Source organism: Ornithorhynchus anatinus, chromosome X5 (assembly GCF_004115215.2).
Source record: "Ornithorhynchus anatinus isolate Pmale09 chromosome X5, mOrnAna1.pri.v4, whole genome shotgun sequence".
In the NCBI taxonomy this organism is placed as follows: domain Eukaryota; kingdom Metazoa; phylum Chordata; class Mammalia; order Monotremata; family Ornithorhynchidae; genus Ornithorhynchus; species Ornithorhynchus anatinus.
Genome location: NC_041753.1, coordinates 14,690,140 through 14,714,518, shown reverse-complemented (window position 1 = coordinate 14,714,518; position 24,379 = coordinate 14,690,140). Strand labels below are relative to the sequence as shown.

The following is a 24,379-nucleotide window of genomic DNA, read 5'->3' as shown; positions in this document are numbered from 1 at the left end:
AATGTCTACCAACTCTGTTGTATTGTACTCTCCATCCTTTCCGCCCTTTCTTCTCCATCCAAACAGCTATCTTACTGGTACAGGCTCTCATAATATCATGGCTGGATTATTGTGTCAGCCTTCTCTCTGATCTCCCTTCCTCCTGTCTCTCCCTGCTCCAGTCTATTCTTCATTCCGCTGCCTGGATCATCGTCCTGCAGAAACACTCTGGGCATGTCACTCCCCTCCTTAAAAACCTCCAGTGGTTGCCTATCAACCTCCGTACGAAACAAAAACTTTTCACTCTAGGCTTCAAGGCTCTCCATCACCTTGCTTCCTCCTACCTCTCCTCCCTTCTCTCTTTCTGCTGCCCACCTCGCTCGCTCCACTCCTCTGCTGCTCACCTCCTCACCGTCCCCCGTTCTCGCCTATCCCACCGTCGACCCCTGGCCCAAGTCCTTCCGCTGTCCTGGAATGCCCTCCCTCCTCACTTTTGCCAAACTAACTCTCTTCCCCTCTTCAAAGGCCTACCGAGAGCTCACCTCCTCCAAGAGACCTTCCCAGACTGACCTTCCCCTTTTCCCTCTGCTCCCTCTGCTGCCTCTCTGCCACCCCTTCACATCCCCTCAGCTAAGCCCCCTTTCCCGGCTTTCCCTCTGCTCCTCCCCCTCTCCCTTACCCTCCTCTCAGCACTGTGCTCATTTGTATATATTTTTATTACCTAATTAATTTTGTTAATGAGGTGTACATCCCCTTGATTCTATTTAATGCTATTAAGTTGTCTTGTTTTTGTTTGTCTGTCTCCCCCGACTAGACTGGAAGCCTGTCAATGGGCAGGTATTGTCTTTATCTGATGCCGAATTGTACGTTCCAAGCACTTAGCACAGTGCTCTGCATGTAGTAAGTGTTCAATAAATACTATTAAGTGAATGAATACTCTCCCAAGTGCTTAGTACACAATGCTCTGCATACAGTAAGCACTCGATAAATACAATTGATTGATTTTCTTCCCTTATGACAGGGTGATAGGGGGTTTGAGGAGGGAGCAAAATGTCTGAAACAACTGATGAAGGCAAGGGCCATGGGTGTCAAGGTAACAAGGTAAGGTAACAAGGTAAATTCAACAAAAACAACAGTAATCTATCAACAAGTAGCAGTCACTACTCTTGGGAGGGAACAGTCCTTGGACTCCACACCACTTCAGACAAAGCCGTCCTTGGTCGAAACTGCCACAATCTCCCCTACTTTCTAACTCTACTCCTCCATTTAAGCACTTATTTATTCACCTTTCCCTTTTTCCATTCTTTTTCTCCCCCATGAGATTGTAAACTCTTTGAGGGCAGGGATTATATTTTCTACTGCTATTGTAATCTCCCAAGCGCTACACACCAAAGGTACTCAATAAACACTGTTGATTGATTAATACAGGGAAACTAAACTCTAGACTGCCCACCCTCCATTTCAGCAAAGTTTCCACAGTGGTGTTTCCTGGGTTTGGAAGCCCTAGGGTTTACGAAGACCAGATGGTGTACATGAAGTAAAAAAAGAAAGGTTGTCAGTTCAAGGGGAAGAGTGAATGCAGTGTGGCAAGATTGGTTTTTGGATTTAACAAAATGGAAATCTCTCAGTTTACATCAGTGGGCGTTCTGCCTGCGTGAGATGCAAGATGGGAAATTATAGTGAATTATGATAGAATGCAAAAAAGTCAGGAATTTCAAGTGAATTGAAACCTTGGTGAAAATGCTTGTCATCAGGACCCAAAGGAGAGATATCAGCAAGGACAAAAACAACAAGCAGGTGTTGATAGTCTTGGGGTGCTTGTAGGAGGGACCCAATGGAATGAAGCCTTTAAGGCAAAGGAGTTCATAAAAGATGACCGTACTTCATAAAAACAATTTTCAGTCCCCAGGACAAGCTATTTTATTGTTTAGGGACAGGAAGAGTTGTAAGACGTTGAGCTGGCTAAACTCAGACTTACACAGAGACCTGCAAGGCAAACGAGAAAGTGGCAAAAATGGATATAAGGTCACATTACCAAAGAGGTATATATAAATAATTAGCAATACTGTGTAGGGACAAGAATCAAAAAGCTATAGGCTGAGAAACACTGCATCTAACATTAAGCATAGAAAGTAGTAAAAAAGTTTTCAATTATATTAGACACAAGTGGAACAGAGAACATGTCATATTCCTGATGGAAAGGAAAGGCAAAGCAAGTAGATGACTGCAAATGTAGAGGTTCTTAAATGTGTGTTGAATTTTATCTTTATGGAAAAGATCAACTATGAAGAGGGAAGAATAGGAAAGAAATTGAATATCAAACAACGAAATGCATTTGAATCATCAGACCTTGATGGTTTGCATCTTAGTATATTTAAGAAATTCTAAATGAGGAAGTATTTCCATTGATCAGTCAATAGCGTTTATTGAACACCTATTGTGTATAGACCACTCTACTGAGGGCTTGGGAGAGTATGGTAGAGTAAGAAGATATGATCCCTGCCCTCAAGAAACTGACGATCTAACAGGGCAGGTGGATGTGAAATATTTATGACAGGAGGCAGAGGTGCTCAAGTAGACTGTTTAGTAGTAGTAGCAGCATTTACTGGGGTCCCACTTGATTTGATGCGCTGTGCTAGGCATTTGGGAAGTATAGATAAAGAAGCGGCATGTTCTCTGCCCACAAGGAGCTTACATTCCAATGGAAGAAGCAATCATAAAAATATTTACAACTAAGGAGATCAATAATAAAGATATGCATGAGCGCTAAGGAGGGTGTAAATAAGTTCATAGTGTTAGAGGTGGATGGAGGGATGATATGGCTTAGGGTGATGGGAAATTAATTGGGGCAAGCTTGTTGGAAGAGGAGAGATTTTAGGAGGGAAAACTGTGGTCTTTCTGATGGAAGGGAGGGGATTTCAAGCCAGAGCTGTAGGAGTGAGGAGACAGAGGCAGGGCAGCTGAGAGTGAGGTAGAACTAGAGAGCCTTGAAACCAATGGACACAGGGAACCAGTGAAAGGTTTTGAGGAGAGGAGAAATGTGGGCTGAGAGATGATTCGAGACATTGATGCATGGAGCGGTGTGAAGTACAAAAGTGGAGAGGGGAGAGACTGGAGTTTGGGAGACCAGGGAGGAGATATGTAAAAGGATATGTACAAAAAATTCAATGGGAGGTTATGAGTTCATCAGAGCTGAGATGGTGCAAAAGTGCTGCGCTGCTAGCTAGGAGAATGTGAGCAGAAAAACTTGTCAGAGAAAGCCTCCTGGAGGAGATGGAATTACTGGAAGACTTTGAAGATGGGGGAAGCTGAGTTCTTGCTGATTCGGAGGTGGAGGGAGTTTCAGGAAGGAGGAAGATGTGAGGCAGGAATGAGGTTTATTGAGAGGGTGATCCTTAAAAGGAATGAAACACAACCTGGCGTGTAGTAGAAGAGAGCAGGTAAGTAGTGAGTAGAGAGCTAATTGACTGCCTTAAAGCCAATGGGCAGGAGTTCCTGCTTGAGGCAATGGGGAATGGAAGAGTGGAGAGACATGTGCAGAGAGATGATTGAGAAAAATGATCCTAGCAGCAGACTGAAGTCGTTAGGTCAGAAAAGTATGATCTCAACTGTACTGCTGTTAATTGGGTGCTCAGCTGGCTTGGAATAATATGACCAGCTGGTCTGCATAAGGTAGGATAGTTATAAATTTGGGGAGTCCATCCAACCTGAAGCCTAAAGCAGGACCCTAATCAGACAGGGACCTCACACACATAGAGCATCACAAATAAAGAGGAGGCTACCCACTCTCTGCCACTTCAGTGGCAACTGCGGTTACTGCTGCTATGCCCACTGCAGATTTTCGGGCCTGTTTTCGGGTAGTGCACGATGGGAGTTTCTGGTGCAGTTTCTGGGCCAGCTGTTCTCAAGAGTCCTTTTCCAACATGTTCAGAGGCCGGGCGTTTAAACAGCTGCAGCTGTAGCCGCCACCAGCACTGTCGTCACTGCTCCTTGTAGTGAAATAGAGGCAGGAATACTGAACGCTACCCTCCAGATGTTTTCTCCATCTCCTCTTCCCTCTGTGGCTATTCTGGCCCATCTTGGGCTAGACTGCCGACGCCACCACAGTTTAGGCAGTGGCAACAAAAATACCGTAAGGCTACCCTTTCCCCTGGCTCTTCTTTCTCTTCATCCTTTCTTTTTTCTCTCCTTTATCTTATTTCTCCCTTCTCTTCTTCCTCTTCTTTCTCCTTCTTTTCCCCACTCCTTTCTCTCCTCCTTTTCCTCTGCTTGTCTTTATGCCCTGCCCCTTCTCTAATTCTCTCTGTCTTCCTCCAACTAATGTTAGATGAATAATAATAATGTTGGTATTTGTTAAGCGCTTACTATGTGCCGAGCACTATTCTAAGCGCTGGGGGAGATACAGGGTAATCAGGTTGTCCCACGTGAGGCTCACAGTTAATCCCCATTTTACAGATGAGGGAACTGAGGCACAGAGAAGTTAAGTGACTTGCCCACAGTCACACAGCTGACAAGTGGCAGAGCCGGGAGTCGAACTCATGACCTCTGACTCCGAAGCCCAGGCTCTTTTCCACTGAGCCACGCTGCTTCCCGTGAGGATGAGGATAGACTGGCTAGACCAAGAACGACAGAAGATGAGCTGGGGGTCATATGCAAATACAGGTCGAACAGGCGGGAGCAATGAAATGCTATAATGATAAAAGGCAACATAGTATTGGAATGTATTAAAGAGAGAATGACATACACTAGCCAGGGATTCTTCCTTCAATGAACTTTACGTTAGTCAGGCCCTGGTTGTACAGTGTCTAGTTTTGTTACCTACTTAAAATGGTGGAGATACTGGAGAGGGTCTAGAGAAAACAAAATGTTTGTGGGCAGGAAACATGTTCACCTATTCTGTTATATTATACTCTCCCTAGCGCTCAGTACAGTGCCCTGCACACAGTAAGCACTCAAACGTGATTGAGGGGATAAAAAATAAGTCTAGCGAGGAAAGGTTAGAGGAATTGAGTTGTTAGGCCTGGAAAAGAGGAAGCTCAGGCGAGATTTAATATATGATACTAAGAAAACAAAGGGTTTTTGTGTGAAAGTTGCTGACCAGTTCTTCGGTGAGGCCTGAATGAGAAGGAATGGTTAGAGCAGGAGAGATTTGGATTGGACAGAATTATGAATTTCTTGACTATCTGGGTGATTAAAACACTGGAACGGACTACCAAGGAAAGAGACGGTATTTCCGTCCCCAGAAATCTTGGAGATGACCCTCCATCCCAGATGGTTTTATCATTCATCTGGGAATAGGGCGCTAAACCAGATGATCTTTCACACACCCTTGGGCTCTGAGATTTGATTTACCTCTCCTAGGAGGAGGGGCCAATGAGAATTCAATGGGCTGTAATTATTTGTGTCAACCCTCCATGCTCCAGGCTCTTCACTCAGTCTACCCTGCCCTAGAGAGTCACAGAGTTCTGGCATGCTAGAAATAGGATGGGTGCACAGAGTAGCCAGCACCAATGGACAGCAGCAGTGAATTAGGTGGCTCTCAGGCCAACCAGAAGCCCTTGTCCAAATAGGTTGTTTATTTGTCACCATAGCCTCAGTTGAATGTTTTTCCGGCCTTTATGCACTGAGTTGTTAGTGTAAATTCTAGTAACAAATTCCAATATTTTAATTAGATATCACTGCTACTATTATATTCAGAAACCATGAAAATTGTTCTGCTTGTTCTTAGATTTGTCCTATGTATGTGTCCTGCCTTGGGGTCCAATTTTACGGGGCAAACCATTTGGTCCGACCGATTAAGGCTCTCTGTTCGCTTATGGAAATCATTATCAATCTTCTAAGGTACTTATTTGAGCTCTGGATAAACAACACCTAATGGTTTTGACTTTAGAAACTTTGCCAAAATTCATTAAATCTTCCACATTTTGCTCTTCTAAACTTCAGCTGACTGTACCCACAGCCCAGTCTTATGATCTTCTGCTTCTTTCCCTAGCAATATTTGGAAAATGAAATACTCTTCTTATTTCGCAGCAGCTCATAAACGGAATTTGGTGATATGATTAGGATTAGCGTTACCATAAATGCAGTACTAACAGCACAGCGGTATATGACTTTTATAGTAACATTGGACATAATGTTGGCTAGGAACCAATACTAACAAGTTTGCCTACAGTCCTCAGACTCTAACCCAATAAGGCCAACGCACTAAAATGACATTATTGAATTTTCCTAATAAATGACATATACAGTTATATCTTAGCAGCAGCTCATAGGAAACAGTAACTGCAGCATCAGTTTGCGTGGTCATTACAAATAGCTGTCGATACGCCTAGAGAAGTAAATGTAATGATGGAATATGATTATTGGTTAATTTAGTTCCATTATAGGCATGGACTTACTAAAAATAATTAAATGATTACTGATGTTTTTTCCCCATGCTGCTATAACTTTGCTTTTTTTCTTTCCTTTTCATACCAGCTTCTAACACAACCGTATCTAATCCTTTTCATAACTAAATAATCAAACTTTTCCCTTTTTTTGAGACCCACATCAACCACCGTTCTTGCTCACCATTTCCTTCTCTGATCATTTTCTACTTCTCAGCCCACTGTGAATGCTCATCTATAACACAACCACTTTTAAATTTCAGCTTGGATTGCTGTTTCCCTTTTCTTTCTTGCTTCCCTTTCTGCCAGTCTAAGGGCTATTAAACCCAACTCGGGTAAGTGTTTTCTGTGTGTTTTACTTATCATGATAAAATGTTCTTTCTGAAAGGATCTATAAAAATAAATACATTGTGTGCTCATATGCAGGGAAAAGATGCTCAGAATGGAGCAAAGCACTCTGCCATATAGTGGTTTGCTTAATGGAAATGAAATAGGAGCTAGAGTGCAAGGCCCCCCTTTTACCAGAAAAAAACTTTAAATGTGACAGATTGTCCAAAATCAATAATGAAACATTGATAAGTAAGTTTGATCAAGTCAGAAGTTGACATTTGATTGTCACAAAACTCAATTGTTGAAAAACCTTATTAAGGTGGGGCTCGATGTTTAGTTTGATCTACTCTTCATTTGTTGATGAAACACTAGATGTGTCAATGTTAAACCATTAGTTATTTGATTGTGGCTAATTTATTATACCTGGGGACTCAAACAGCGAGATACTAGAATATAGTCAGGCTCACCAGCATCAAACCTGTGCTCCTTGCAACCCAGCATAGCTAGATAGTGAGCTGCAGGATTTGCTCTGGAAACAAATGGGGCCAATTTTTAACAATTCAGTGAAGCATAGCTTCAAACGATGAGTTATGGCTGTCACCTGTTGGGAGGCGACAGTGGGCAAAAGACCAGCTTGACCTGACTTTGCTTTTAGTAGAATGGAGGTTTCAGGTAAAATGGGATAGCAAATAGCTGAATTGAAGACAGTGCCAAGCCCTGAAAACACTAGTCAGTGAAAATAATGAATCTCATACCAAAAGCTGATTGTCGAAAGTTCTCTATGGCCATTCATTTAATGGTATTTATTAAGTGGCTGCTAAAATCATTCATTTAGTCAAAGGTAACTTTGAACTCTTACTGTGGGCAGAGCAGTGTCCTACATGCTTGGGAGAGTACAGTACGACAGGGTTGGAAGACATTTTCCCAGCCCACAAGGAGAGTAATAATAATAATAATGTTGGTATTTGCTAAGCGCTTACTACGTGCAGAGCACTGTTCTAAGTGCTGGGGTAGATACAGGGGAATGAGGTTGTCCCACGTGAGGCTCACAGTCTTCATCCCCATTTTATAGATGAGGGAACTGAGGCACAGAGAAGTGAAGTGACTTGCCCACAGTCACACAGCTGACAAGGGGCAGAGACGGGATTCGAACCCATGACCTCTGACTCCCAAGTCCGGGCTCTTTCCACTGAGCCACGGACTGTTTGCAGAGAACTGTACTAAGTTCTGGGGAAAGACTATAATCCAGGATAAATTAGACATGGTTTCTGGTTGTCCGGGAGGGAACTCACAGCTTTCAGGGAGGGGAGGGAAGTTAGTCATAGGCTTATGAGGAAAGATTGTCATACTAAAGACCTAGCAACATAAAAATACAAGTCCAACCAAAAATACAAAAAGAGCTGCAAAATATTGTGGTTGAGAGCCATTTTCAGGCTCCTCGCTGTCCAGGCAGGGCTGTCCGGAGGCCAACAGCCACAACAAACATAACAGCCACAGTCTTTCCAGTGATCTTAAAGTTGAAAATATGCTACCACTTCATCTTCTCCCTACTGTGCTCTGGCGTAGCTGGACAGGCATGGTGGGTGGGCAGCTCACTCTCTGAAATTCTCCTTCCCCTCTGCCTTCAAACAGTCTCATACTTAAAAAAGCCTTCTCTGGAGCCCAATGCACTCTCCATCTATTGCCCCATTTCCCTGCTCCATTCCTGCCCACTTCTTCTCCTCCGACTTCCTTGCTGACCCACTACAATCTGGTTTCTGCCCTTTTTACTCCACTGAGGCTGTGCTCTTCAAGGTCATCAAATCCTTGCCAAATCTAATGATCTCTATCCTAAATCTCCTACTTAGCTGCCTTTAACACTGTGGACCACTCCCTTGTCCAGGAAATACTGTCTAATCTTGATTTCACCAAAATAGTTCCCTCCTGATATCCACTTAGCTCTCTGGTCTCTCTCTCATGGTCCTTTTTTATTTTCTGGATTCTATTCCTTCTTTCTCCCCTAACTATGGGTGGCCCACAAAGGTCTCTTCTGGGCCCCCTACTCCCTTAGGGAGTATACTCACTCCCTTAGGGAGCTCATCTGCTCCAGTGACTCAGCTACTCCCTCTTTGCAAATAACTCCCAAATGTACCTGGCTATCTCCAGACCTCTCTCCACATCTGTAATCTCACATTTCCTTTAGTTAGCGGGAGTATTCACATGGGTGTTTCCCCAGCAATTTCCACTCCGTTTGTCTAAAACTGAACTCTTTAATCTTCCCCCTCTAAATCCTTTCCTCCTCCTAACTTTCCAGTCACTGTTTACCACACCTCCATCCTCCCTGTCCACAGACTGCAGTCTTGGCATTATCCTTGATTCTTCCCTCTTACATTGTTTGTTGCTAAATCCTGTCAGATTTTTCTCCAGAACATTTTGCTAACTCTAGCTCCCCTCTCCAGTCTGTACTTCATTCTGCCTGACAGATCACCTTTCTGGAATGTCGCTCTGCATATGCCCCTCCTCACCTCACAAATCCTCAACTGTTACCATTCCCCTCTGAATCAACACAGACCTACATCTATTATACTCTCCCAAGTGTTTAGTTTGGTGTTCCTTACCATTGGCTTTAAAACACTTGATCACCTTGCCCCTTCTATCTTCTTACCTCACTGATTCCCTACTGCAACCCAACACTCTCACTTCTCTCCTCTAACACCAAACTACTCAGTGTACCTTGATCTTGTCTACCTCACCGCTGACCCCTCACCCACATCATGTCACTGGCTTGCAGTTCCCTCCCCTTTGATATCCAACAGACCACCACCATCTTCAAACTCTTATTAAAATTATGTCTCCTCCAAGAGGCCTTCCCAAACTAAACCCTAATTTCCTCGCCTCCCATTCTCTTCTGTGTCACCCTCGCACTTGGATTTGTACACTTTGCGCACGTGATATTCACCCCACTGTCACCCCCAAAGGACTTATGAACATACACATAATTTACTCCATTTCCCCATCTAGACCATAAGCTTCTTGTGGGCTGGGATTTTATCTACCAACTCTGTTGTCTTGTCTACCAGTACTGTTATATTGTACTCTCCCAAGATCTTAGTATGATGCTCTGCACACAGTAAGCACTCAATAATATAATCGATTGCCCTTTGCAGGCATTCAGTAAATATTATTGATTAATTGATTTGGGTCCAGGGTCTCTTGGGAAGGTGTGCCCTGCCAATCTCTTCTGATGCCTAGCTTGAGAAGCTATGGACTTCCACTTTCCCATTCCTTTTGGGATCATTTCTGAAGAAGGAAAGGGCGTGGGTGCACAGCAAGCAGGCTCCCGCGAAGGCTGACTTTAAATGGCACACCTTGTAGAGGAAGGAGAGGCACTTTAGGCTCCTCCTTACATGCTGAAAGAGCAGTCAAAAAAAGAGCCGCTGGCAATCCTCCCTTTCTCGTTGGCATAGCAAAACTTGCTGCTGCCCTCTGCAGTCCAGGGCTGATATCAAGGGGGCAAAAATAATGTTTTTTTCCCCCTTGGCTGACATGACATGAGGGCCATCATCTCTGTTATTCTGGTGGAACTGGGTGGGGAATGTGCCTGTTTATTGTTATATTATACTCTCCCTAAAACAGTGCTCTGCTCACAGTAAGCGCTTAATAAATACGAATGACTCCAATCTTCCTTCTCTCATTTCATCAATACAAGGAGTCTGAACTCTGACCTCTCCTCTCAGGCAAGTAGCCAGGGCTATGCAGAGGGGAAAAAAACAGTCAAAATATAATAAAAGATGATAAACCAAAGTCAAATAAATATTTACCTCGATTGATCCTTTGAGCTTTGACATTTCAGTGATTCTTTTTAGACAGCGTTTGTCACACTGATTTCCCCTTTTCCATAATTTTAGGTGGGGTTGATTTTAATTTTTGATTTCTTCCATCAAAATGAGAAGTTGTGTTTTCTGATATTCTGACTTTAGTCATTTTGATTTAGAATTTTTGTCATCGTTCCAAAATAGCAAAACGAATCAGCACAGGAAAGGACACCTATTATGAGCACACAATGAGGAAGGCATTACATGTGTAGCCTTTTCAGCTACACCACATACACAGATAAAATCCTACCATCAGTAGCATTATCTTCAAACCTGAAGGATAGCTGTATAGTACCATTATAACAAAGAGCAATTTAATGAAATCAAGAGTATCTTTGGTGCTTCAGATACTGAAATAGTCCAAATAAAGCCTCAAACACAAAATGCCTCACAGCGGTTTCTAGTAAGAATGAACTAAAATTGTTGAGCTTTATCTGCTAGAGACAAACCACAGACCCAGATTTAAGACCTTCTTCCTTCTTTCTTACTAATTGCTCTTTCTTCCTAGATGTACAGATTAGCTACTGAAAACCAAACATTATTTCTAAGATTAATCTTTTCCCACCTTCATAAACAGATTACAAATCATTAACTCCCCAAATCCTATCACTATTCAGGATCTGTAAACGTTCAGAACTATCTTGTGAGGACTGTGTATTTTCTGCACAATTCTAAAATGAATATTGGACAATTTAGATAGTTCTCAACTGATTAAGACTCTTAGGTTTTGCACTTTTATATGACTATTTGTCACAGTGTGGGACTCTCCAGTCCACCCAAACAAAACTACACACTGCTCTACCTGCACAGAGCCACTTTGTCTAGTGGATGAAATAGGTAGTTGCTTACTCTCCACCACTGTCAGGGACTCAGCACGGTTTTCTGCTGCCTCTGACTTTTTTATGGCTCGAAAACAGGTGAAGCAACAGCAGAGGTGATTTTTGACTACCTGGCAGCCAATTAAGACTAGCTTGATGAAAACAACTCTGAAATTAAAAAAAAATTTCAGCAAAGCAAGGAACACATGAACCACATCTCGCAACTCCTCATGATTGTGATCTTGAGAAGCAGAGTGGCCTATTGAAAAGAGCACAGGCCTGGGAGTCAGAGGACCGGGGTTCATTCCCGGCTCTGCTGCTTGTCTGCTGTGTGTGACCTTGGACAAGTCACTTAAGTTCTCTGGGCTTCAGTTACCTCATCTGTGAAATGGGGATTAAGACTGTGAGCCCCATATGGGACAGGGACTGTGTCCAACCTGATTTGCTTGTAGCCACCCCAGTGCTTGGACCTAGTATAGGGTGAGTGCTTAACAAATTCCACAAATTATTATTATCTCGTGTCTTCCCCAGCACTTAATTCAGTGTCTGGCATATAGTAAGTGCTTAACAAATACCACTGAAGAGAAAGAAAGAAAGGACACATACAATGGGTTGGGAAAGAGCAAGCTGAGATACATGTGGGAACAGTGGTAGGTTGCCAAAGCTGAAGAGATCTAGAGTTATGCTGAACACTAGCAATCTTTAAGGACTTTTACTCATCACTAAAGGGGCTTCATGACCCCATACACACTACTATGGAACTGCTGAAGAGGGAGGATAGAACCATCCTATTCAGAGAAAGAGGGAATCCTACACAAATTTGATGGTATTTATTGAGTGCTTACTGTGGGCAAAGCACTATTCTAAGCTCCAGATGACCAGAGCACTATGATAAACTCCCAAACATGCCTCCTACCCTTGAGGAGAAGATGGTCCTTTGAGGCATCGAAAACTGGCCAAAATGTGAAGGCAAGATCTTACCTGTGACATTTAAGGAAATATCTCCTGCAGTCAAAGCCATGAAAGAGGGAAAAACACTTGAATCTGATGGAATTCCTGCTAAATTACCCTTCTAGACTGTAAGCTCGGTGTGGGCAGAGCATCTCTGTTTATTGTTATTTTGTTCTCTCCCAAGTGCTTAGTACAGTGCTCTACTGAGTAAATGCTCAGTAAATACGATTGAATGAATGAGTGAAAGAATAAATTCTACAAGCAGGGAGAGGGCCTTTCCTTAGTAGTAGTATTTAGAAATTTGAATGGGCTTGTCTTCAACGTATGGAACATGGAGGAATTGCTATGAGACATCAAAGATGCCACCATAATCTCCATCTTCACAAAGCTGTAAGTTCCTTGTGGGCGGGGAACATGTCTTCCAACACTGTTATATCGTACTCTCCCAACCACTTAGTATAGTGCTCTGCCCACAGTAAGTGCTTAATAAATGCCGCTGATTGAAGAAATGATTGAGAGAGCTGACTGTGGAAACTATCAAGGAATCGCCCTGTTTTCCATTGCCCAGAAGGCTCTAGCCAGAATTCTTCTGCAGAGACTACTCAAGAATATAGTCAGCTTTGCACTGCATGAATCACAGTGTAGCTTCCGACTGAAGTACAGCAAAGCCGATGTGTTTTCTGCAGCATGATAGATACAGGGAAAAGGCAGAGAACAGCACCAAAATCTATATACTGCATTCATTGACCTCTAGACTGTAAGCACATTTTGGGCAGGGATCATGTCATTCATTCATTCAGTCGTATTTATTGAATGCTTACCATGTGCAGAGCACTGTACTAAGCACTTGGGGGAGTACGATACAGCGGTATACAGACACATTCCCTACCCGCAACCGGCTTACAGTCTAGAGGACGAGATTGCTAATTGTATTGTACTCTCCCACGTGTGTGGTACACAGTGCTCTGCACATAGTAAATACTCAATAAATATCATTGATTGACTGACTGATTGATCTTACCATCAGAAGACCAGGGCTCCGGCAGTTGCCAAGCAAATTTGGCTGTCCTGAGAAATTCATCAAGATCCTTAACTACTCCATGACTGTGTTGTTGGCCACGTCAAAGATGAAGAAGTCCCGTTTGAACCTCTCCCTATCATTGTCAGAATGAAGCGGTTCTGGGAGGTTGATCCAGTCCTATTCAACCTATTTTCTGTCTTCATGCTTGAAGATGAAATAAGAGATCTGCAAGCTGGAGTTAACACATGCCTTCAATCCAATAGTGAGGAATTTTTGTTTTATATGGAGGTTAATAGGCAACCACTGAAGATTTTTGAGGAGGGGGTGACATGCCCAGAACGTTTCTATTGAAAGATAATCCAGTCAGCAGAGTGATGTATGGACTGAAGTGGGGAGAGACAGGAGGAGGTTGGGAGATCAGGAAGGAGGTTGATGCAGTAAACCAGTCTGGATAGGATGAGTGATTGTACTAACGTGGTAGCGGTATGGATGAAGAGGAAAGGGCAGATCTTGGCGACGTTGTTGAAGGTGAAACTGGCAGGGTGTGGTGACGGATTGGAAATGTGGGGTGAATGAGAGAGCAGAGTCAAGGATGACACCAAGGTTGCGGTCTTGTGAGATGGGAAGAATGGTTTTGCCGTACATAGAGATGGGAAAGTTTGGGAGAGGACTGGGTTTGAGAGGGAAGATAAGGAGCTCTTTCCTGGACATGCTGAGTTTTAGGTGAAGGGAGGACATCCAAGTAGAGATGTCCTGAAGGCAGGAAGAGATGCAAGCCTGGAGGGAGGGAGAGACAATAGAGGAGGAGATATAGATTTGGGTGTCATCTGCACAGAGATGATAGTTGAAGTCGTGGGAGCGAATGAGTTCACCAAGGGAGTAAGTATAGATGGAGAACAGAAGGGGACCAAGGCCTGAACCTTGAGGGACCTCTATAGTTAGGGGATGGGAAGGCGAGGAGGAGCCCACGAAGGAGACTGAGAATGAACGGCCAGAGAGATAGGAGGAGAACCAGGAGAGGACAGAGTCAGTGAAGCCAGGTTGGATAACATATTGAGGAGAAGGGGATGGTCGACAGTGTCAAAGGCAGCTGAGAGGTCGAGGAGGATTAGGATGGAGTAGGAGCCATTGAATTTGGCAAGAAGGAGGTCATTGGTGACCTTTGAGAGGGCAGCTTCAGTGGAGTGGAAGGGGCAGAAGCCAGATCGGAGGAGGTCCCGGAGAGAGTTGGAGGAGAGGAATTCGAGGCAGTGAGTGTAGAAGACTCGCTCCAGGATTTTGGAAAGGAAGAGTAGGAGAGACATGAGGCGATAACTGGAGGGGGCTGTGGGGTCAAGGGAGGGTTGTTTTAGGATGGGGGAGACACGGGCATGTTTGAAGGCAGAGGGGAAAAAGCCACTGGAGAGTGAGCGGTTGAAGATGCTAGTTAAGGAGGGAAGGGGCGAGAGTTTTTTTACGGTGCGAAGGAATGAATTGCTTTGCAAATGTACAGTTGACAGTAAGGATGAAGAAAGCTGACTGTACCTACCAGCCTCCATCTGGGAAACCCTACACACAACTATAAGTTAAAGGCTAAAGGTTTTCAAGAGCAGCATCGGTGTTTTTCTTAGAATGGCATTTTTCAGAGGAACAAAAAATGAAAACACATACCTCCCTTTCTCAGTACTCCCAATCTCTTTCTTAAAAGGAATGCCAGAGGAGGATGACTGGAACCAGGAGTACATATAATCATCACGAATGGTATTTATTGAGTGCTTACTGTGTGCAGAGCACCACATTAAGTGCTTGGGAAAGTACAGTACAACAGAGTTGGTAGACATGTCCCCTGCCCTTGGCAAGCTAACAGTCTAGAGAACTGTATGTATGATCAGGAAAACAAATGCTAATTTTTAAAAAATAGTCCATGAGAAAGAGAATTCCATGCTCTCCAGGTTTGAGGGAATGTATAGCTGTTTATCCTTCCACACTTGACTGGGATTTGACCTTCATGAGGTTCTCTTAAAGTGAAAACCGCACATTTCTCAATCCACTGGGTAGGAAAAAGGTCTCATTCAGGGAAGAACAAAAATACTCCCTTCATCATCAGTATTTATTGAGCACTTACTGTGTGCAGAACATTGGACTAGAAACTTGGGAACCAGTAAAGTTATGGTCCCTGCCCTCAAGGAGTTGACAGTGTAATAGGGAAGATAGACAAAAGTGAAAGAGCATAAATACAAAAGTGATAAAAACGAATAATAAAGAGATACACCAGAGTTCTAAGTACTTCTTGAGTAGTTTCATTACTGTCATTTAGGAGCTGTGCTGAACAGAAAATAGCAAGAGAGAATGAACAAAAAGATATTTTAGAAGGCACCCAGTGCAAAAGATAAAAGCAGGACTAGCTTTAGCCTAGCTCTATCCTGCATTACATGAGAAGGAAGGGTCATTAGAAGCAAGATCTTTAGATCTGCAGTATGCAATGCTGAAGTGGGATGCTCACAGCTAGGGAGGGTAAATGGAAACTTTTAGAAGGTCATAACAAAGCACGGTTTCGAGCAATGTGACTTAGCAGCAGATGGACCAATTTGGCATACAGCAATCAGAAATAGGATGTGTTTTTTGAGCAAAGGTAACTCGCAGCCCCTGACATGATGAGGTAGAGTTCTAATGGAGATGCATGCTAACCCCAAACCAAAGGGTATTATGGAAAGGACTGCTGAGAAAAACGCATTGGAAAGAGTAAACAGACCCAGACCCCTCCCCTCACCCTTAAGCCATTTATCTTAAGGGTGGAGAAGGGGAGAAAGTGAAAGATTCCACCCCCTCAGAAGAAATTTGAGTTTTCCAGATACAGGAAAACATTCAATATTGGAAAACTATGCACTTGAAGACCATCATTCAGGGGTGAAAACAGCACATAGGGCTGGATTAAGGTTCCGGTCAGACTAAGACCAAGGTAGCTCGGTGAGGCTACCCTGTCCTTTCCAACTCTTCTCTCCAACTTTGCTGGAGTTATCTTTGACCCCCCTTTCAGCAGCACCTGCAACGGTAAAAGTTGGGAAACAAAGCACAGGGTGCTTTTAAAATGGCCAATGAATGGAAAGCTCCCAACAGCCTCAAGGGGGGGCTTCCTGAGACTGGTGGGCCCAGGGTAGATGCTCCTTCTGCCCAATAGTTACAGGGGCTCTCCACCGCTGGTCCAGGACCCCAGTATTTCTAATCCATCTCAAGCAGCAATGTGAAGGTGGGAGGTAGCGGGGTCTAGTAGAAAGAGCACGGGTCTGGGAGCCAGTGGGCTTGGTTCGAAACCTGGCTCGGCCACTTGCCTACTGGGTGATCCTGGGAAAGTAACTCTTTGCGACTCAGTTTCCTCATCTGTAAAATGGGGATTCAATACCCATTTTCCTTCCTACTTTAGACCATGAGCCTCATTTGGGACAAGGACTTGGTCCAATTTGATTATCTCGTAATTACCCCAGTGCTAGGCACTTGGGAAAGTACAGCAAGAGTAGGTCAGGTCCAACCTTGGCAGAGAAAAATCTCTCGCAAAATCCTATAGGATATAAAAGCTTTGGGCTTTCACATCACGTACATTTCTGGGATTAAGCAGAAAGCTTTTCCACCAAGTGCATGGCTATTTTCTTTTCACTGAGGCTTCTATTCCAGGATTTCACTCCCCTTCATGTAGACATGGACGTGGAGAAGAAGTGTGCAGGCTGGGTTACAAGTAGTAGGAGAGTAGTGCAAGGTGATTGAGTACTTTTAAGTCAGTAGTAAGGAGTTTCTGTTTGATGCCGAAGTGGATGGGCAACCACTGGAGGTTCTTGAGGAGTGGGGAAAGATGGACTGAACGTTTTTTGTAGAAAAAAATGATCCGGGCAGCAGAGTGAAGTATGGACTGGAGTGGGGAAAGACTGGAGGCAGGGAGGTCAGCAAGGAGGCTGATACACTAATCAAGGCGGATTAGGATAAGTGCTTGCATTTGCATGGTAGCAGTTTGGATGGAGAGGAAAGCATGATATTTAGTGATGTTGTGAAGGTTGAACAATTTGGGGGGAGGTTAGGGAGCTATTATTTTATACATTTCCTGGGGTTCACCAGTGTCTTAATATGAGCCTCTGTTTCCGTTACCTTGTTTTCGTTCCCTCTTCCGTTTAACACACGTTGCCCCATCCTTCCTTCAAAACGCTATCAAAAACTCACCTCCTCTGGGAAGCCTTCCCAGATTAACTACAACTAACTCGAGTAGCAAAAGCTCTCTTTATTGCACTAATACATAACATTATAATAGTTATAGTATTTGTTAAGCGCTTTCGATGTGCCAAGCACTGTTCTAAGCGCTATAAATAATGCATTTTACATTCCTGTCATTTGTACTAAGCTTAGGGGTAGGAAGGGCAGGCAGGGTAATTGTCTAAGGCCTCAAACCAGGATCGCCAACAGTTGGAGGCCACGGATTTGGGGAAAATCCTGTGCTGGAGCCCCAGATATGAAAGGTCTCTGTTGGAAAAGTCTAAGGGGTTAACCTAGTAAGCAGTTTCATTCCTTAAATCTCTTCCCTCATGGTGGGTGTTGGTCCTAGAAAAATCATTCTACCCAAATACAACCCCTGTTTGAAATTCCCTTCCCCAACAAATCCGACGGACCACATCCCTCCCATAGTCAAAGCCCACCTGAAATCCCACCTCTTCCAAGGAACCTTCCCCCATTAACTTCCAATACCCTAAGTCAGATCAACTCACCAGTGACCTGTAGCCCTTTTGTATTTTTTTATACTTATTCTCAGTACTTGTGTTTGTAATGTATGATGAAGTGTACAGGCAACTTTTCGTTCTGATTACTCTTTTTGTAACAAATGTATCCGGGACTTTTTTGTCTGTAGCAGTGAAGAGTCCTCACTTACCCCGTCCAAGAACTCTTTGCCTATTCGCTCATAGCACCCACTCGAGAAGCAGCGTGGCTCAGTGGAAAGAGCACAGGCTTAGGAGTCAGAGGTCATGGGTTCTAATCCAGGCTCCGCCACCTGTCAGCTGTACGACCTTGGGCAAGCCTCTTAACTTCTCGGTGCCTCAGTTACCTCATCTGTAAAATGGGAATGAAGACTATGAGCGTCACGTGGGACAACCTGATTACCCTGTATCTAACCCAGCGCTTAGAACAGTGCTTTGCACATAGTAAGCGCTTAACAAATACCAACATTATTATTATTATTATTATATGGGCCATCACACTGGGGAAGCATCTTAGCTTTAGTTTGAGGGGTCTAATCCCAGCTCCATCATTTTCCTACTATGTGGCCTTGGTAAATAACTGAACTTCTCTGGGCCTCAGTTTCTTCATCTGTGGAATTGGGATCCGATACCTGTTCTCCCACCTACTTAGACTGTGAGCTCAATGTGGGAGATGGACTGGGCCGATCTGCTTGTGTTGTATCTAGCCCAGTCCTTATCACGGTACTTGGTAAATCGTAAGTGTTTAGCAAATACAACAGTAATTTTTCTTCCTGAGGCATTGTTTGGCCCACACCTCTTTTCCTCCTCAGTACCCTCCACTGGTTTCTTGTATCTCTCTGCCTCAAACTAAAATTCTTCAGAATCTGTTTCAAGGCTCTCCATTATCTAGCCTCATCTTACTTATCTGCTCTCCTCTTCCCTCTTCCATCTCCTCACTCATGCTGTCCCCCTGGCTTCTCCCATTAGACAGACCACAGCTCTCCTCATGTTTGAGTCCCTGCTAAAATTCCACCTCCTCCAACAAGCTAAGCCCAGTTGATTTCCCAGCACCCTGAGCCTTATCATCCCTCTTAGGCCAACTCTAGAACTTGGGAACATATTTTCACCCACCTCAGCAGTCATGCCTGTCTTTCCGCTATGCTTATTTGGACAGTGTAGTAAATATTTTTATGCTCATCTCCTGCATTCGAGTGTGAGATCATTATTTTATTCTGTAGTTTCCAAGCACCGACTACAGTGGACTGCACCAAGTGGACACTTAATAAATGCTGCTATTGTTACTAATACTACTGAAAAAACTTGTTGCCATCTGCTCAGCTAAAACTGGATTCAGGATATCCCTGGAGTCAGTAGCAGATGAAAATGTTTAGAATTAGGGTAATTCAAGTGATTTAAAATCAGAATCTGCCCCCTTTCAGGAGATTTACAACCACCAGTGCAGATAAGCATTAAAAAAATCTGAGTTCTGACTCCTGAGGATGGGTAGCGACTCCTGACAGATTTTCAGATGCATCACTACCTCCACCCAATCCAGAGAGGCACAGGGCATGTTAATGCCCAGATTTGACCTGGGAAGGTGGTTTCTTTTATTTTGCTTAACTTCAATCTTAAACTATGCAGGATGGATTAAACTGAGTGAAGTTTTGATTAATCAAGACCATTGCAGGCAAAAAACTCGAACCTAAAAACGATGTGCTTCAGTTTCAGTCTGAAATAAAACAGTGCAGTCTGTTGTCAGAACATCTTTTCTGAGGATCAAATAGAAAAGCTCTTTATTTCTTTAATGCTGCTTGCAGAACATTCAGTTTTAGTTTTGATAATGTAGCTGAGACTGTTTTGTTTCTTCATGAGCTCTCTGCTGATGAATTCAATTTTATCACCTCATGGAAAGTTAAGTAGCAGCTTTCATCTGCATGAGAGAGTCAAACTATTATTCTAGAGAAGCAGCTTGGGCTAGTGGATAGAGCATGGGCCCGGGAGATAGAGAAGGACCTGGGTTCTAATCCCGTCTCTGCCACTTATCTGCTATGTGAGAAGCAGCGTGGCTCAGTGGAAAGAGCACGGGCTTTGGAGTCAGGGCTCATGAGTTCGAATCCCAGCTCTGCCATTTGTCGGCTGTGTGACTGTGGGCAAGTCACTTCACTTCTCTGTGCCTCAGTTCCCTCATCTGTAAAATGGGGATTAAGACTGTGAACCCACGTGGGACAACCTGATTCCCCTATGTCTACCCCAGCGCTTAGAACAGTGCTCGGCACATAGTAAGCGCTTAACAAATACCAACATTATTATTATTATTATTATTATGTGACTTGGGCAAATCACTTCACTTCATTTCAGTTACCTCATAATAATGTTGGTATTTGTTAAGCGCTTACTATGTGCCGAGCACTGTTCTAAGCGCTGGGGTAGACATAGGGGAATCAGGTTGTCCCACGTGGGGCTCACAGTCTTAATCCCCATTTTACAGATGAGGGAACTGAGGCACAGAGAAGTTAAGTGACTTGCCCACAGTCACACAGCCGACAAGTGGCAGAGCTGGGATTCGAACTCATGAGCCCTGACTCCAAAGCCCATGCTCTTTCCACTGAGCCACGCTGCTTCTCATCTCATCTCATCTGTAAAATGTGGATTAAGACTGGGAGCCCAATGTGGTGCAGGGTCTGTATCCAACCTGATTAGCTTGCATCTACCCCAGTGATTAGTACAGTGCCTGGCACATAGTAAGTGCTTAAAAATTACCATAAAGAAACATGAGATGTACGTGGGCCAGTATGCAATTAGATTTAATATGAAATTTTTGCATGAGGTATATTTGTGAAAGCAATGGAGTTATGCTTTACTTTGTTATACCCTCTAAAATGTGGGCAAGTGAGGGAACTTGGGCAGAACTGGGTGATATGGGTGGGGGGGGGGCAGTGTGATACCATCTGAAAGGCTGTGTGATCTAGGGAGAGGTCTGGATTAATAGTTAGGATCCCTGAATATGAATACAGTTTTTGTCACGTATTGTCAATAGAGAAGCAGCGTGGTCAGTAGGTAGAGCACGGGCTTGGGAGTCAAAAGGACCTGTTTTTTGTTGTTGTTGTTTGTTTCTTTTATTTAATGGTATTTGTTAAGCGCTTACTATGTGCCAGGTACTGTACTAAGCACTGGGGTAGATACAAATGAATCAAGATGGACACAGTACATGTCCCATGTGGGACTCACAGTCTTAATCCCCATTTTACAGATGAGGTGACCGAGGCACAGAGAAGTTAAGTGACTTGCCCGAGGTCACACAACAGTTCTAATCCTGGCTCTGCCACTTGTCTGCTGGGTGACCTCGGGCAAGTCACTTCACTTCTCTGGACTTCGGTCACCTCATCTGTAAAATGAGGATTAAGGCTGTGAGCCCCATGTGGGACAGGGACTGAGTTCAACCTGATCAGCTTGTATCTACCTCAGTATTTATTGTCCGGCACATAATAAGTGTTTAACAAATAACAAAAAAAAAAAGGAGCTTGAGGAAAATCTCTGTATATCAGGCTCTACATCTGTGAAATCAGGATTATATCAGGCTCCTGTTTACCTTGATGGGAGGTTGTACGATTATGCTATGGCGACCTTGGGGAAGGGATTTTTATTTTTCGATACGAGTCATTGTATGATAAATGGTTTCAAGTAGAAAGAACATTTTGGTGAAATAAAAGCAGCTATGTACTTTTCAAGAATCTATTATCAATAAATTACCCCATCAGATTTGAATGAGCTGCTAAGAAGAGTGCAGATCTTGACATTCAGTCTTTGGAGTGAGAGGAAAAGCATGTTATGGTAGGGGTGGGATTCAGAGCTGTGTACATGTTCTCCCTAAAGGTGTAGGGATGTGTGTCCTCTCTTGGCACAAAGCAACCTCTAAGAATTAGTGATCTGCTCTCTGCTGGGATATGGGACATGGCAGAGACCAGAACATTCTGGAGAAATATATCTATGGAGTCGCTACGAATCGGAAACGACGCAACGGCACTTAATAATAATAACAATCTGCTGGGAGGAAAGATGGGAGATGGTGAAGGTGGGGCAGAACTGGAGAAAGGAGTTTGTCTGGGGAAGTGTTTAGCTAAGGTTCCCAGAGGAGTGGTTTATAGAGGCTGGAGTTGGAGTTCAGGCATGGGAAAGCTGAGTGCTGGGGTCCTCCACTCTGGAGCATAGGTGCAGATCCATTTCCCTCGAGGCTGGAGGCTCAATCACTAGTATTTATTGAATGTTTACTTGTGCAAGTGCTGTAGAGTGATTGGAAGAATACAATGGAGGTAAAAAAACCACAGTCCCGGCCCTCAGGGGAGAAAATCGAGAGCAAGGAACAGCGAGAAGGTTCATTTGGAAAGAAGGTAGAGCCGGAGTTGAGGAGTAGCAGGTGAAGAGAGCAGCTATGTAAGAAGCAGGGAACTATGGGAAGTATTGGAGAGCCATTAAGCCAATAGTGAGGAGTTTGTGCTTGGTGCAGAGGGAAATGAGTTGCCATTGGAGAATCAGTGCACTTGAAACAGTCTGATGAATGAAATCAGGACTCGTATCCACTGGGACACTGTAACTTCCTCTGTTCCAAGCAACTCTCCCCTGTGTTTATTAGCCAAGGCTGGAACCTGGGTGTGTACTTGGCGAAAAGCCATGTGCTATAGGCATAGGATGAGGGATGTGGTATTGAGGTGTGGTGCTCACAAAATGGCTATTTAGAAGTTTGTGAAGTCTTGGCATGAATGACTTCAGATGTTGCTCTTAATTGGGACCCTCTCCCTTCACTCTTCATTTGGAAAATGCTCTAAAAATATAGGAAAAATAACAAACATTTGCAGCAGGAATTTCTGTGATGTCCCGGACCCAGAATGTTACTTTAATTAATGTTAAATGACTGTAATTGTTCATTGTGTGAAATTACATAGAGTGTATGAAAGTAAAGATGCAGAGGAGCAGGTAAAAGGAACAAAAGGGTATAACTACTAATGAATGCAACTACTAATGATGACATTAAATACCATGTGGTATTAGATGCGTTCCCTGTTAATGAAGTCCCCCCAAATATTATTAACACTGATACCTTTCTTCCTAAGATGTCATTGATACATGATTTCAATTACCAGAACACTGTATTTGATGGACGCTTTTACTAAAGGCCCTGTACAACTCAGTGTGGGAAGCGATCGTCCTGAGCTCAAAAGGCCTTTTTCTTTCCCCACCCTTGCTCTGTGGGGAACCGTTCAGAGGTTTCTTTACCCCTCTGGTCATGGCATTTCTTCCCTCCTGCTGACTGTGAGTTTAGGAAGTCATAGAAGTTTCCTTGGCATCTGTTTTAAATTGGGCACCGGGGAGGCCGCAGAGGATTTATAAATCACCCCTCGGTGGTAACGAGTGAAAGCAGAGGAGATGGCATTGGGGAACTGGTGTCCTTAAGAGAAAGTGAGAAAGGAAGAATCCACTTAGTGCTGAGGATTGCAGTGGAGGCAACTTTTCCTGTAAGAAGGCCATCTTCAGTGAAGGAACTGAGAGATGGGTGGTGGGGAGGTCACCTCTCCCGTTCCTGGCCATTCCTTAGCAAATTCTGACTAGGCGATGATGATGACGATGATCCTTTGCACGCCTCAGTGAGGCCCCTCTCTCCCACTTTGCAGAGGCTGGTGGGAGTATTCGCTGTTTTGAGCCCATGTTGTTGGTGATTTACACGGCCCCATAAACGTCCCCGTTTTATGGTGCTGAACTTCTGAGGCACATTTTCATGCTTTTTTAAGAGCAGAATTTATATGCAACTCAACATTGTTTTATATGCTACATAATCCGATTAGAGATGCTCATTTCTGCATTCATTATTACTTTATGGGGCTAGATAGAATATTTATTCTAATGTCAAACTTGAAAAAAAAGAGGGTTCATATAAGAAACAACAGTTAATCACCCTGATTATGTTTAAAAATATAGCATGTCTAAATGGCACCATAAAACACATGTCACTTGTTAAAAATGTTGTGAGTTGAAACTGATGAAACATCTGTTCAAATGGCAGAGTCACTGGGTTATGGTTCTTTTTATATGATTCAGTGGGTATGAAAGAAAATGGAAAAGGCGGAGTGGTGAACTTGCCTGTCACTCTCAGATCATTAGGAGGGGATACACAGTTCAGGGAGTTAATTTCAAGTCACTGTTTTAGCTCAGATTTCCGGCATCCTGCAATGTGGTTAAGAATTCCAATGTCCACTGAGGCTATATCCTTGGTTTACTGTGAGGAAGATTAAAGAGATCACCAAATCACCACATGAAAGGCTGAGGGGATGGGATTATCCTTTCTAGTCTATCA

General features: G+C 43.6%; 1 long non-coding RNA gene across 1 annotated transcript in view; it reads right to left on the bottom strand.

Annotated features, from left to right (window-relative positions):
- The window catches only part of LOC114808246, a 58,895-nt gene extending 48,255 nt beyond the window's left edge, over positions 1-10,640 (bottom strand). Inside the window, exon 1 of the long non-coding RNA XR_003756094.2 lies at positions 10,496-10,640. This is a non-coding gene — a long non-coding RNA (uncharacterized LOC114808246). The remainder of the gene's footprint in view (positions 1-10,495) is intronic.
- Positions 10,641-24,379: the final 13,739 nt, after the last annotated feature.